General features: G+C 48.1%; 1 protein-coding gene across 9 annotated transcripts in view; it reads left to right on the top strand.

Moving 5' to 3' along the window:
* The window catches only part of RALGPS2 (Ral GEF with PH domain and SH3 binding motif 2), a 1,046,762-nt gene that overhangs the window by 501,763 nt on the left and 530,478 nt on the right, over nucleotides 1-14,521 (top strand). The gene's annotated exons all lie outside the window — the stretch shown is intronic.

Below are 14,521 nucleotides of genomic sequence, written 5' to 3'. Positions count from 1 at the left end.
GGGACGACAGAATATTATTTCTGCCTTCAACAATGATTCCCAACTGGCCCTGCCTTGAATGCATCAGCTTCTTCCCTGGCAGTGATAAATGTGCAGTTGCTGGAAAATTACAGACCATAATAATCCTGCTTTTAATCATGTAGGATTTCCAGTCCAGTTTTATTTACGGTTTCTCCAATTAAGAATTGATGTCCGATGTTTCCTGCTCCAGGGCAGTCTGTTAGATGGCTCCTTGTTTCCGAAATGTAATCAGTTGTCCATCTCTCCTGCCTGTATCCCTGCAGTTGCACGTACCACATGGAAATAAAATGAAGATCTGCCCTCTGAGGTCCCCTTTATTTATACTTTCAGGTTTCCTTATTCTGACATGTCTTTGATGGGGGAAGACCGAAATAAATTGGAGCACACCCCCAGGCATGATGAAAACATATGTTTACTTTTTTGGGAGGGAGGGGAGTACTTTCTAAGGATAGAATGCAGGTTTACGGGTGACTGGACCATGGGAAGGGTCTCTGTGTAGGACAAGAGATGTTTTAGCCTAATCTGTCCCCTCACACACAGTTTACAGTTTTCTAAAGGCACGGTTAAGGCACCGGGCGGCAGACGAAGCGCCAACCCTAAACAGAATACCCTAAGAACCTGGATGAGAAGAGTGCAAAGGGATCATCATCTTATTATATTCCAAGTAATCCCAATCCCACCCCCATCCCCCTCTCTGCCAATGCCATGCCCCAATACCCTCCAACACCCTTAAAGCCTTGAGCTGGAACATCGCAGGGATTAATGGGAAGCTGGCGGACAAAGAGTGTATGAATTTCTTGTCTGGGCTCCATTATTTGTCTCACTAGAGATATGGCATATTGGAGATTCCCTGGATTTAGGTGGCTATGCCTCCTTTGTTTTACCTGCCTTCCCTTCCCCTCATGGGAGAGCTAAAGGAGGGCGGCTAGCCACTTTATTGAATAAAGTCTCAATTGTAAAATGGAAAAAGTTGACTTTCTCACATTTTATTCTGGGCATTCTTCTGACTTTTGCACATCAGGAGAGACTCCTAGTTGTCAATGTTTATCACCCACACCAGGGGGAATCTGGTGTTGAGTGAGCCTGGTCAGCTTCTTAGCAATATTGCCGCCACCTTATACAGATTCTCATTGCTACTCCTAATGGGTGATTGCAAATTACACCCTTGTTTGGATTCGCCCCAAGATGGTGACCCGGCGCTTTATGATCAGGCTCACCTGAAACACACCCCTGCAGGAGACATGTTTAATACCCTGTTCATAGATTACTACCTTGTAAACCTTTTGAATAGGTGGGATACTCTAAATGAACCAAGGATCCCAACTTTTAGGGGGCTGGTGCTAGTTCCATTATTGCTTACATCTTTGCTCCTATAACTGATTTGAGGGTAGCCTGGCATCAGCAGAGAGACCACAGCATCCTTTTGGTTGTCTTTGGGTGGTCTTTGTCTTTGGTGAGTCTGTTGTCTTCTTTCAGGAATCGGTTATCCAGATCACCGAGAAGCGTAGACTTAAGTGGGCTGAGGTGGTACCAACGGACTTTCATATTCTCTTCTTTCCTCTTGTCTTCATGACTTTAATACTTGTCGGGATGACCGGTTCTAGATTCTAATGTTTTGCATGCCTTTTGTAACATCACGTTTGAGGCATATGAGCTGCAGATAGTACACTGTGCATTAGATCGCCACCTGGTGTTGGGCTCGGATGATTACAGGTTGTTGTCTTCTTGGAAGAAGTCTTTGCTAGTCCCAATAGGTGACTCCTCCCTTGGACAATACTGCGCATGGGCATGGGCTCCATCCTCAGATTGTTTTTTTCCGCCACTGGTTTGGGATGAAAGTTTCTCTGCTCCGGCCAGAAACAGTTTTTCTGCAACTTCGACGCGCAGAACTTCATAAAACAATTACTACCTGACTTCGACATCGGCGGCACCTTTCGACGCCAACGTTTCTATTCCGGTCATCCAAGTGGGACTCTGGGCCGATCGACGCCGTGCGGCCTGCACCATATGGAAAGGACTCCGTTCCGAAAATGCCTGAGATGTCAAGCAAAGTTTCCACATAGCGACCACCACGAGGTCTGTAACCTCTGTCTGTCGCCGTACCACAACAAGTCGACCTGCACAGCCTGTTCTTCCTTCCGCTCGAAGAAAACCATCCGAGACCCGTCGACACGAGATGAGATCAGCCCCAGCACCGGAAGACATCTTTGACGAGACTCCACTCGTTCCCGAAGAAGACTCACTGGATCTCCAGATCGTCTCCGAGGCAGATGACTCCGACGACTCCATTCCATCGGGTCAGCGCGTGAGTACTACTGCCCCTGCACCACATACGCCCAAGCAGAAGGCAAAGGTCAGCACTCCGCCCGCTGGGCCCAGTCGAGACCGATCATCTACTTCGAAAGTCCCACCTTCCGGCTCGACTCCGAAGAAATCTTCCACGCCTTCCGGTACCTCGACACCGACCAAGAGTCTTCCCTCGGCTCCAAAACAAGGCCCTCCGCCTTCCGGTGCCTCGTCACCGAACAAGACTCCGTCGACACCGAAGCCAAAACACCCTTCAGCTCCGACACCGAAAGAAGTGCCGATACCGAAACCGAAATATGTTTCAGCCCCAAAACCGAAACCAAAAGACGCACCGGCTCCGAAGCCGCACAAGGTGCCGAAAACCACAAACCCTGATTCTGAGGCCTCCGAGCCCCGAATATGCCTTCCAAGCCAAAATCTACACCTTCGGCGCCGAAACCCAAGCCACAGGACCCTCTAATACCTCCTAAGGCTAAAGACACTCGACAACCTGCGCCGGCACTGAAAAAATCAGCGCCGAAGACGGTTGCGCCTCAAGAGGACCTTTTTTTGACCAGATCCTCAACAGAAAAAGATCTTCAGTGACCCGAAAACCGGTCATGTTGGTGCCACACCACTCAAGAAGAGACCTGCAGCTACACCACCTACACCTGTGGTTTCTGCCAAGAAGGACTGTGCAACCTCTCCTCTGCACTTTTCCTTTCCCGTCTCTCCTCCTTCTCCCGCTCCTCCCTATGTTTCACCTCAAAACTCTCCTATACAATCCCCATTATCATCACATTCACCACAGAATGATGATGAAAATGATTTAGGTGGAGGGGACAGGGAAGGCAACACTACATACCCTGAAGGTGAGGGCACATGGAGTTTTCCATACACAAAACCTGCGCCTGGGTGGGGGTTTCCATACCCTGCAAATGACCCTGATGTCCCTGAGGCACACTCATACCCATCTAAACCTTCTCCTCCTGAAGATACTATTGGGTTTGGCCAGCTGATCAACAGAGCTGCTACATACCATGGTGTCTCCATGCATTCTGAGACCATTGAGGAAGATTTTCTCTTAGATACTTTTGAGCAGTCTCAGAGATCCGCTCAAATTCATCCCATGATCAAAGGGGTGGTTAAGCATGCTACTGAGGTCTTTAAAGATCCTGTGCGTACCAGAATTCTAAACCCCAGAATTGAAAAAAATTATAGACCCTCAGACCCAGTCTATAATAAAGGACACCTACCACTAGACTCATTAGTGGTGTCCAACGCATGTAAAAGGGCCAATTCTCAGACTTCTGGCGAAGCACCCCCGCCTGACAAAGAATCCAAGATTATTGATGCGTCAGGCAAGAGAATAGCTGCGCAGGCTTCCAATATATGGCGCATAGTTAATACGCAAGCCCTCCTCTCTCGTTATGATAGGGCTCACTACGACCAATTGGAGAAATTGCGTGAACACCTCCCAGATCAGTACAAAGATCAAGCTACTGACCTCATACAGGAAGGCAAGTTAATATCGAACGCTTCCATCAAATGCGCAATAGATGCCGCAGACACAGCATCTAGGGCTATTAATACCAGTGTCGTTATTAGGAGACATGCGTGGCTACGCATTTCGGGGTTCAAACAGGAAGTACAAACCACCATTTTGAACCAGCCTTTTAACCAAAACCAGTTATTTGGTCCGGAGGTAGACACTACCCTCGAAAAAATGAAGAAAGACACAGACACTGCCAAGTCTATGGGGGCCTTACAGTCTACCCCAGCTCGTGGCTCCTTTCGTCGCTCCTTTTACAGAGGCAGTTTCAGACAAACTGGAACAGACGCTAACACGTCTTTCAAGACACAAACCTCCTCTACCACGAGTTACTATAGAGGAGGATACAGAGGCAATAATACCAAGGGCAGAGGTAGAGGTAATAACAACACTCGAGCCTCTTCCGCCCCTAAGGAATGACTTCCCTGCGCTCCCCCCGCAGCATTCCACTCCTGTAGGGGGCAGACTAACACAGTTCCTGCCTGTCTGGAATTCCATTACAACAGACAAGTGGGTAAGACAGATTATCCAACATGGCTACTGCCTAGAACTTACAGCAACCCCTCCACACATACCTCCCAGACAGCGTCCAGTGTCTACCGATCATCTAGCTCTGCTCCAGCAAGAGGTTCTATCCCTTCAACAGAAGGGTGCGATTCAGATAGTCCCTCGTTCTACTTTCTAATTCCCAAAAAAGACGGGACCTTGAGACCGATTCTAGACCTCAGCCCCCTCAACCATTACATACAATCAGATCATTTTCATATGATCACTCTGCAACAAGTGCTTCCACTGCTGCAACAGGGAGACTTCCTTGCTACACTAGATCTGAAAGACACCTACTTTCACATCCCTATACATCCTGCTCACAGGAAATACCTATGGTTTGTACTGGAAGGACAACACTATCCGTTCACGGTCTTTCCATTTGGAGTGACAACGGCACCAAGAGTATTCACGAAGTGCCTAGCAGTCGTAGCAGTACATCTGAGAAGACAACAGATCCATGTCTTCCCTTATCTAGACGATTGGCTCATAAAAACAAATTGGCCAGCCAGTGCGTTGCACACACACACCAAACGATCCAAATGTTGCACAACCTAGGGTTTACAATAAACTACACCAAGTCACACTTAGAGCCTTCGCACGTACACCAGTATCTAGGGGCTACAATCAACACGTCTACAGCTCTAGCTTTTCCCAGTCCAGCCAGGATAAAGAGCATTCAATACTTAGTTGCTATTTTTCAACACCAACAATCTCTCCCAGCCAGAGTGTTCATGAAACTCCTAGGCATGATGGCATCTTGCATCTTCATAGTTCCACACGCAAGATTGCAAATGCGTCCGTTAAAAGAGTGTCTAGCACGACAGTGGAACCAAGCTCACGGTCAATTAACAGACCTGGTGTTGGTGGACAGCCGCACACATTGCTCTCTGCAGTGGTGGAACACCAAAAACCTGGCAACGGGGCGACCGTTCCTAGAGCCAGTTCCACAAGTAGTGCTCACAACAGACGCATCCCTCACGGGATGGGGAGCCCATCTCCTACGACATACCACTCAGGGTCAATGGACCGCTCAACAGCGGCTACTCCATATCAACCATCTCGAGCTGCTAGCAATATTCCTAGCACTCAAGTCCTTCCAACTTCACGTGCAAGGCAAGGTTGTCCTCATCCGGACGGACAGTATGACAGCCATGTACTACATTCAAAAACAGGGGGGGACACACTCTCTGCAACTGTCCCAGCTTGCACAAGACATTTGGAGATGGGCCATTCCTCAAAACATACATCTGTTAGCAGAACACCTTCGGAGTTCACAATCAGATAGCAGATCTGTTGAGTCGACAATCACAACAGATTCACAAATGGGAATTGCATCCACAAGTTCTTCAGCCATTCTTCCAACAGTGGGGTCATCCACACATAGACCTGTTCGCCACCCACGAAAATACAAAATGCCCAGCCTTCGCCGCCAGGTTTCCACACCCACTGTCCGAAGGCAATGCAAGGTGGATGAACTGGTCAGGCAGATTTGCGTACGCTTTTCCGCCTCTCCCACTAATTCCATTAGTGGTGCGCAAGCTCAGACAACAGTCTCTCAAACTAATCCTTGTAGCTCCCACGTGGGCACGCCAACCGTGGTTCACCACGCTGTTGGAACTCTCTCTAGTTCCACACCAAAAGCTGCGGCTCACTCCATCTCTGTTAACACAGAACCATGGCGAAATCAGGCACCCAGACCCGCACCAACTGAATCTAGCGATCTGGCTCCTGAAGTCCTAGAGTTTGGTTACTTAAACCTACCACCAGACTGTATGGCCATTATTAAAGAAGCCAGGAAACCCACTACCAGAGCGTGTTACTCTGCTAAATGGAAGAGATTCGCAATTTATTGCACAAATAATCAAATTGACCCCCTGGATGCTTCCATCCAGAATATCATTTGTTACCTTCTACATCTACAAAGATCTAATTTGGCATATTCTTCCATACTCCAAAACAAAAGAGGAAGCGTAGAGGTACTGATAAAATCACCCTCCTAGCAATATTATATAAACAATGGGATTTTATCAATGTGTAGTGGTAATTATTTTTCAGGTTTTATTTTTGTGTCTAGTGAAATATTAGGCTCTCTCTTAGGTCTAGAAAGACGAGAGCACTATGTGCTTTTTAAAATACCCCTCACACCCTAAAAAGTCCTTTAGTGTCATGCTTCATCATAGGGGTCTTCCCGTCCCTCTAGCGGGGCGGGGCGGGGCGTGCTGCGACCAACGAACTACGCGGGAGCATTTATTTCGTGACAGAGGCTATGTGTAGGTGTAGGGGGTGTCAGTGAAGTGTAGGGACCTAACAAGTGAGTGCAAAGATTTAGTTAAAAAAGTTAAAAATTCCCTGGCTAGTAGAAAAAATATACTTTATTCACTTCTCTAGCTGGGAACGTTAAGAAGGGGATTTTGAGGTAGAGCAATAGCTTGCTGCTGAGTCGACATGTTTCGTAAGCAGTCCCCTACTGCTTACTCATCAGGACCTTATAGTGGTCCCTACTACAGATTGCTCAGTTCTAAAATAATATGCCTACCGTCCTACAAACAAACAGCAAAAATAGGCTGACTGTTTGGGCTTCAGGGCATGAGCTGTCCCAGATGAAGCGTGGTAATTTTCAATTAGTACCAAAAATATTGACCTATTGCGGTCTCTGTAAAGGAAAATGGGAAAAAGAGAGAAAATGAAAAACACAACATAAATATGTCTGTTTCACATCATATTGTGTACTGACACAAACTTTAAGATAGAGTAGAGGAGCACAATAATAGAGACTGGCCTCGTACTGATAAAGCTATTATTATGCCTTTCATGATCAAACACGCAGGTCTAATATACCTCCCATGAGTGGTTTAGTCACCAAACGTGTCTTGTAAAGCCCTCCTAATGTCAGGGCAAAGTTCGTCTCATCAAACATACACCAGCGACTCAACACATACATACAAACAAACAGCCCGTCAGGGGAGAATTTCAGGAGACCCTTATTCATGTTTAAAAACAATGATTGTAAACTTTGACCATCGTGATGGCGTTATACGAACTATTTCCACAAATGTTCAATGCCCCATGAGCTTGCAGGCGAAGGGTATTCAACGCGGTAGACTGTAAAACAAAACCGCACCCTTACGTCAATTACGGCTTTTGTCTGTAATTCGTGGTTACCCCCGTGACCAATTTATTAAAGACTTGAGGTCGGAGTCTATTACTTACGTCACCGGTTCAAGCACAATGCCTTGATCCTACCCCCGGGCTGCTCCGAGGACTACTGGTGTCTTTCGCTAGGCATCGTTTTAAAGAAACCCCTTCAGTATTGCATTGTCATCTCCGTGAGCAGCTGAGGCCCTTGACCTGCCTACAGTGACACTCAAGACTAATCTCCTTACTGAAGTGCTTCAGCCAGCGGCAAGCTCTTTGGAGCCCCTGCTGCCGTTCAATGAGGCCCTGACTGAGGTCTTTGTGGGCACCTGGTCTAGACCAGCCGCGGGGGTTCCCATGGATAAGAATGTGGCCGGGCGTCGCCGCCCAGCTCCAGGTGACCCTGCTTTTCTGTCCACTCATTGAACCCTGGAGAGCCTGGTCATCCAGTCTTCCACTTCCCAAAGCGCATTCCCTACCGCTCCTCCGGATAAGGAATCCAAGAAGCTGGAACAGTTCGGTAAGAAACTGTTTTCATCTGCCAGCTTAGGGCTGCAGTCGGTGAACACTGCATGCCTCTTGGGCCGCTGTTCCCACGCTGTTTGCGCAGGTGCTGCCTCAGTGTCCGGAGAAGGTTCGGACAGTTCTTTCCCAGGCTGTTGCTGAGGGGAAAGATGCAGCAAAGTTCGCCATCAGGTGTGGACTGGACACTGCAGACTCACTGGTAGGGCGATTTCCACGACAGTGGCCCTATGTCGCCACGCCTGGTTGCGGTCCACTGGCTTCCCAGGAGATGTTCAAAGTTCTCTTATGGACATGCCCTTAGATGGTACTCGCCCGTTTGGTGATAAGGCAGATAGTGCGCTGGAGTATTTTAAGGACTCCCGGGCTACAGCCAAGTCCTTAGGTTTCTCCACCACGCGCCCGGCTTTTCGTTCCTTTCGTGGCCACAGAAGGGGCGCCCGACACGTTCGTTCAGCCAGAAGCCTCCGCAGAACCAACCTCAGCATGGTTCCCGCCGCGGCAGGACAGAGGGCCAGCGTGCGGGTCAGTCTACCTCCGCTCCCGCAACATCCTCCTCAAAGCCTTCCTAGCCCGAGCTTTGGGGCGCACCCCATGCTGGTGTATTTTAGGATTTGCCATCACCTTCTCCACTGGTGCTCCGTTACCTCAGACAGGTGGGTGCTGCAAATCGGCCAAAGGGGCTACTCCCTTCCCTTCGAGGCTGCCCCTCCAGCCATGCCACCTCAGTTCCACCACATGTCGGGGAACCATTTTGCGCTTCTCCAGCAGGAAGTCACGGCCTTCTTGGCCAAGGGGGCCATCGAGCTCGTTCCTGGACCAGAAGTAGGGCGTAGTTGTTGTTCCCACTACTTTCTGGTCCCCAAGAAGGAGAAAGGGGGCCTGCTCCCCATCTTGGACCTCAGGAACATCAACCGCTTCCTCCGAAAGAAGAAGTTCAAGATGTTGACTGTGGCTCCGGTCTTGGCTGCCCTCGAACCTGGAGATTGGATGGCAGAGTTGGACTTGCAGGACGCATATTTTCATATCTCCGTCCTGCCGGCCCACCAGTGTTACCTGCGGTTCAAGGTAAGTCAAGAGCACTTTCAGTTTGCTGTGCTCCCCTTTGGTCTTACCAGTGCCCCTCGGATGTTAACAAAAGTGATGGCGGTGTTTCCAGATTAGGGGTTCCAGTCTTCCCCTATCTCGACGACTGGTTGTTGAAGGCGGGCTTGTCCCAGGCAGTAGTCTCCCACCTCCAGACTACGGCCGTCCTCCGACATTTGCTGGGATTCTCCATCATCGTGCCGAAGTCGCACCTGAGTCCCTCTCAGAAGCTCTCCTTCATCAGAGCGGTCCAGGATTCAAAGCAGTTTCGTGTTTTTCCTCCTGAGCAGCGAGTCTGGGATATTCAGGCTATGATTCCGTTTTTCAGCCTCTATCCCGGGTTTGTCAGGATGACCCTCCGGCTCCTGGGCCTAATGGCCTCCTGCATCCTGCTAGTGCTACATGCCAGATGGCATATGCGGGCTCTGCAGTGGGATCTGAAGTTCCAGTGGGCACAGCATCAGGGCAACCTGTCCGATCACGTCCAGATCTCGGAGGGCATTGCACGACCATTGCAGTGATGGCTCACGAATCGCGATTGGGTCAATGGCAGATCCCTCTCCCTTCCCTAACCGGAGCACACAGTGGTAACGGTTGCGTCCCTCCTGGGGTGGGACGTCCACATAGGAGAGGCGGAGATCAGAGGTCTCTGGTCTCCGGCGGAGTCCCGGATCCATATCAACCTTTTGGAGCTTTGGGCGATCCGACTTGCTCTGAAAGCATTCCTTCCCTCTGTCCGGGGAGGTGTAGTGCAGGTGTTCAGGGACAACACCACCGCCATGTGGTACTGCAACAAACAAGGCAGGTTGGGTCGTGGACCATATGTCAGGAGGCTCTCCACCTCTGGACATGGCTGGAACATCAAGGAATCACCTTGGTGGTTCAACACCTGGCAATTTCTCTTAACGCCAGGGTGGAAGAACTCAGCCACCGGTGCACGTTGGATCACGAATGGCGGACAAACTCTGAAGTGGAGCAAGGTCTCTTTCTGCAGTGGGGAGAGCCTTGGTTAGATCTATTCGCCACCGAAGAGACCGCGCAGTGTCATCAGTTCTGCGCGTTGGAATTTCCAAGGCAGCACTCGCTTGGTGACGCTTTTCGTCACGAGTGGAGCTGCGGTCTGTTGTATGCCTTTCCGCCTATACCACTTCTGCCCAGAGTACTGAAGATTTGTCGCGACCGGGCCAAAGTCATCCTTGTGGCTCCGGATTGGGCACGAAGATACTGGTATCCCGAGCTACTCAGCATGGTGATCGATCCCCCGATCCGACTGCCTGTTCGGGAGGATCTTCTGTCGCAGCAGCAGGGGACGGTCCTCCACCCGAACCTGTTTAGCCTCCACATTCATGCGTGGAGATTGAGCAATGTCAGTTGACAGCTTTCGACCTTCTTTCCGAGTCTGTGATGTTGTTCTGGCAGCCAGGCGTCCCTCCATTAAGACCCTATACGCCTGCAGGTGGAACAAATGTGTGTCATGGTGCACAGCAAAGGCTCTGGATCCCCTTTCTGCCCCGCTTTCTGAGGTCCTTCTGTTCCTACTCTCTTTGGCCCAGGAGTGCTCTGCTCTGAGCACTATCAAAGGTTATCTCTCTGCCATTTCCACCTTTCTACGGCTTCCAGATGAGCCTTCTCTTTTTAAGGCCTGGTTGTTAATCGCTTCCTAAAAGGCATTACACACACGTTTCCTCCTGTGCCTTTCATAATGCCTCAATGGGACTTAAATCTTGTCTTGACCTATCTGATGTGCGCTCCCCTTGAGCCTCTTCATAACTGTCCCTTATATCTTCTCACTCTAAAGACTGCTTTCTTGGTAGCTATCACCTCTGCCAGAAGAGTGAGTGAGCTCCAGGTTCTTTCTTCTAAACCGCCTTTTCTCTCAGTTCGTCCGGACAAAGTGATTTTAAGGACTCGTCCTTCATTCTTGCCTAAGGTTGTCACGCCCTTCCGCATCGGGCAGACCATCCCTTGGCCCACCTTCTTTCCGCCTCTGCATCCTTCAAAAGAGGAAGAGAGGCTCCACAGTCTGGACCCAAAACGTGCGCTCTCGTTCTATCTGATGCTCACACAACAGTTCCGGGTGGATGAGCAACTTTTTATTGGCTACGTGGGCGCCAAAAAAGGTCGGTCCGTGCACAAACGGACCATCTCTTGGTGGGTCGTTCTGTGCATCAAAGCCTGTTACTCGTTAGCTAAGGAGCCTCCTGTGGGGCTGCGTGCCCGTTCTTCCAGGGCAACTGCAGCCACTACTGCTTTGGGACGCGGCGTTCCCTTGCAGGACATCTATCATTCAGCTAAGTCTGCCTCGCTGCACACTTTTACAAAGCACTACTGCCTGGACAGAATGTCCGGAGAGACGGCTTCTCGGCCGTTCTGTTCTCCCGGACTTTCTGGTGTGATCTTAGTTCGCAGACCCACCACCAGAGTTGGTATTGCTGGGGTTTCTATTCTAAGGTAAGGAATCTATCACTATCGTACTTGTGTACCGATATATCTGTAAGAGACATTAGTTAGTGGTAGATTCCTTACCGCCCCACTCATCCTCCATGTTCTGCGAACTGATTTCCAAGGTTAAGGTCATTCCTGTCAGGACCCTAGTTTCATGGCACCAGTGGTCAGTTTCTTGCATGGCTCTGCGATCCAGGCACGGAAAGTTGTGTACAGAACTGATGTCAGCGCGCATGGGTGGCACCAAAGTAGTTTCTGTGACGTCATCTCGTCGCCTACGACGGATGCCAAGCCGCATGACGCCACCTTTCAACGCGCAGGGGTACTGCTGACAAAAACTTTCCGGATCCAGTCTGACGCCTGGGTATATTCTAAGGAAAGGAATCTATCACTAACTAATGTCTCTTACAGATCTATTGTTACACAAGTAAGTAACTTGTGCGTTTAGTATAACAAGGAGGGATATTTTATGGATAAAGCAGGCCTTTATTGCTAGGTTGGCTGCAGAACTAGAGGCTGCGGCACTTCACAAGTGCACTATGGGCCATTTTACTGTGGTGAAAACGGTCTCTGGGATGGAGCCTAATCTGTCGTTATAGATTTCTAACTTTCATCGTATACTGTTAACCTACTGTAGATTTTTCTTGTTCCATCAACCCTTAGTACCCAAAGGGCTTGGTTTAAAGTTTCGAACCTGCCGACATGTTCCTGCGATGTCTTCACTCCTGACACACTACACATTTTTATTATCTGCCCAAGATTTAATAACCTTCTGCACAAGTTTATTCGTCCACTCCTTTTGCCTATTATTTTACCCATGTGAGGTCCGCCTTTCTGTTCTCCAATTGGTAAAAACCCAACTATTTGCTGCATCTTGTCTCGATTTTTATGTGGGATTATGCATGGGTGCTGAATTTTAGGAGTATTTCTAAGTGGGCCTTGGTCTGTTTTTTGTGTTTTTTTAGGCTTGGTCTTATGTCGTGATTTTATCATATTTTTAGATGCTTACAGCGCACTATATCCTTTTCTTATATTTTTTATTTGCAACTTAGAGTTGCTGTATTTTACTGTACCTTCTCTGCGTTTTTATCATGTATACTTCTGTGATTTTCTGTAAAAATAGAATAAAGTTGTACTTACATACTGTCCAGTACTTATGTTAAGAATGCAGTGTGGTAATTTGGAACTTAATATACTGTTGGTTTCTTAATGGTCTGTTGGAGACTGAAGCAGCTGGTTCATGCAGCTCCCTCCAGATGTGGCAGGGTCATTTTCATTTTAACAATAAATCTACGTAAAATTCATGCGCTTCCAGTGCCTTTACTAGAATTTTGGCAATGAGACCCTGGCACATGAATCCACTTGTGTGTGGCAAGCTGAAAATCAAGGATCCAGCAAAAGAGGATTGAAGATTCACTGCAGAATATTGCAACTCCACTTGTCGGACAACCGGTAATGGTGGCAGATGCCGTCGGGGTGAAGCTATAGCGTGGGGTAGTGGGTGTAAGTCCCTGGTGGGGGGTGCTCGTCTCGATGATGTAGAGGAATGCTGGCGCAATGAATACAAAAAAGAAACAATACAAATCAGGACAACGGCCCCCCCCCCTCCCCCTCCCTATACTTCAGGAATGGAAGCATCTGTCACCAGTGGAGAACTAAAGAACCAAACTAAAACGCTTGGGAACGGGGAATCCTGGAGGATCGATTTACCATATTTGGGATTCGGAATCAACTTCGTTTTTATAACCGAAGACTTATTTCTACTCTGAATGATTCTCAAGCCTTCTGTTATTCTAAAACGTAGACAATTTTAACAAACACACCATCAGTTGCCTGCTAGGCGCCTGCTTCCTTCAGTGTGCAATGTAGGATATACCTCCATACATCTGGACGCATAGCCACGTGGAGTTCATGCATTAGAGGTCACATTACGCAACATGCGTGCTGCCATATTGTAAGAGGCATCTTTTGTAAAAAACATAAGCTTCATATGCCTTATTCACACACCATGATTTTGTTATTGAAGAGACAAGGGAGAAAGAAGGAAAACAGAACGGTTACGTGGTCTCTCTCTTCAAGCCAACATTCCTTGTCTTGACCCATATGGTAGATGTATATCATCTAGAGACAATTTGCTCCATTTACAATTTCCAAACACTGTTTTAAATCGATTTGTGAATGTAGGTACTGACTGTATTCTGAGCATTACACATAAACTTTCTGATTACACATCAATTTATCGTTTTGCCATACCTACTAGTGTCAATATGCAATTGCTCATTATGGCTTTATTCAATCTTTTGAATATCACACCTCAAGCATTTATACCGTCCTCGGGGAAGTCATCATTACAATGACAAGAATGGCGTGAAAAGTTTGTGGATTATAGCACAACTTTTGATGGTGATGATGAATTTACTGCAGATAAAAAATAAATGTTTGCTTTGGCCCAGGTGGATTTAAGTATTCAATCGCATAGAGAGAGAATTTAGACAACCAGGCCAAGGAGATGTATTTACAAATGCACTAGAGGATTTGGATACATACTTTGCACCAACCATGTGTGTAAGGTTTACATTCTGTCATAGGCTACACGATCAGAATAAACTATTGAAGACTGTCTCTGCCTTGAAAAAATTAGCACTAACTTGTCACTTTGGAACGCTGCTGGATGAAACATACCTGATCAAATTGTGTGATATATCTCTCCAATTCAAACATTCAGTGGAGTCTGTGGGCTAAGGGTGAATCTGCTTTTCAAGGAGAAGAAAGAGGAGTTGGCCTAACAGCTTGGGCGGTCAACCTCAAATCTGGGGAACCGGGTTTGAGTCTTAGCAAGGATGCGTATTATCCTGTTATTCTGGGCAAATCACTTAATCTCCCTGTGCCTAACAAAAATGAATGTGTCCTCATGTAACGCAACTG

The sequence above is a fragment of the Lissotriton vulgaris genome, chromosome 1_1 (genome assembly GCF_964263255.1).
Source record: "Lissotriton vulgaris chromosome 1_1, aLisVul1.2, whole genome shotgun sequence".
NCBI lineage: Eukaryota > Metazoa > Chordata > Amphibia > Caudata > Salamandridae > Lissotriton > Lissotriton vulgaris.
This window is presented reverse-complemented; position numbering and strand designations above follow the sequence as displayed.